The sequence below is a fragment of the Aulonocara sp. 'chitande type north' Nkhata Bay genome, linkage group LG17 (genome assembly GCF_057382095.1).
Source record: "Aulonocara sp. 'chitande type north' Nkhata Bay isolate Kocher_YH1m ecotype deep benthic linkage group LG17, A_spYH_male_GT1.1, whole genome shotgun sequence".
NCBI classification, from domain to species: Eukaryota; Metazoa; Chordata; class Actinopteri; order Cichliformes; family Cichlidae; genus Aulonocara; species Aulonocara sp. 'chitande type north' Nkhata Bay.
The window spans coordinates 26,746,038-26,747,384 of record NC_141360.1 but is presented as its reverse complement, the minus strand read 5'-3'; the positions used below and the strand labels follow the sequence as shown (position 1 = coordinate 26,747,384).

The 1,347-nt window shown below is 46.0% G+C and overlaps 1 pseudogene; it reads right to left on the bottom strand.

Moving 5' to 3' along the window:
* Window positions 1–219: 219 nt before the first annotated feature.
* Window positions 220–1,002, bottom strand: LOC147310198 (uncharacterized; annotated as a pseudogene).
* Between the last annotated feature and the right edge of the window lie 345 nt (window positions 1,003–1,347).

Below are 1,347 nucleotides of genomic sequence, written 5' to 3'. Positions count from 1 at the left end.
TACTTCTGCTTTCATACTGTAGGTGCAAACGGCAAAATGATCCTGAATCAATGACATGCTATGGACCTGTAGCCTAAAAATTTTATTTATTTATTATGTTTTTTTTTGGGATATAGATATATTTCAACATTTGGGATTTTTATACATACACACACATAAAAAAATATTCCCCTCTCACCTCTGCCGGCAGTCTGTCCTTCAGGCTCAGGTCCTCTACAATTACCAATTGACAATTACCACTGGGACCACTGTTACCTTCACCCTCGACATTTTCTTGAGCTCTTTTCTGAGCCCTTGTTATTTCTCGAGTTTCTCTTGTTCCTTATTTCTGATGTCGCTGTCATTCGGAAACGGCTACGGCCGTCTTCTTCTGTTTGTCTACCACCACTGTGGTTGGTTAGCCACCACCATTTTATCTGTCTGTATCTGGAAGTCCCACAGGATCTTAGCTCAGTCATTCTCCACCACCCTTGGGGGCGTCTCCCATTTTGACCTCAGGACTTCCAGGCCATATTCCACACAGATGTTGATGTACACTATGCCGGCTACTTGGTTACGGCATTCCATGTATGCCTTGCCTGCTAGCATCTTGCACCCTGCTGTTATGTGCTGGATTGTCTCAGGGGCATCTTTACATAGCCTGCACCTGGGACCTTGCCTGGTGTGATAGACCCCAGCCTCTATGGATCTTGTGCTTAGAGCTTGTTCATGTGCTGCCATGATTAGTGCCTCTGTGCTGTCTTTCAGTCCAGCTTTGTCCAGCCACTGGTATGATTTCTGGATGTCAGCCACCTCCTCTATCTGCCGGTGCAGGAACCTGTCCTTCCATGACGGTGCCTCCTCTTTCTTGGGTTTCTGCTGCCTGAGGAATTCACTGAGCACGCGGTCAGTTGGGGCCATCTTACTGATGTATTCATCCTGGACCGTAGTGCTGATGCTCACTAGTCCCAGGCCTCCTTCCTTCCGCTTGGCATACAGCCTCAGGGTGCTGGACTTGGGGTGAAACGTGTGTGTGTGTGTGTGTGTGTGTGTGTGTGTGTGTGTGTGTGTGTGTGTGTGTGTGTGTGTGTGTGTGTGACACTGACTCAAGATGAGTGTTTTTAAGCTTTCATGTAAGGCTCCAGCACCAAAAAAAAGTCAAGATGTCAAGTATCTCAAATTAGCACAGGTGAGACCTAACAAACCTGCCAGGACTTAGCAAAATCCAAAAGGGTGTTATGCCCGTTATAACAAATTATCACCCACAACACAGTTGTTATCAAGGTGGGGGGAAGAGGAAATTATTCATGGAGACAGAAGCTGTTTTTGTACCAGGCTGTAAATATGCTTTGAAATGTGTTTAAATTG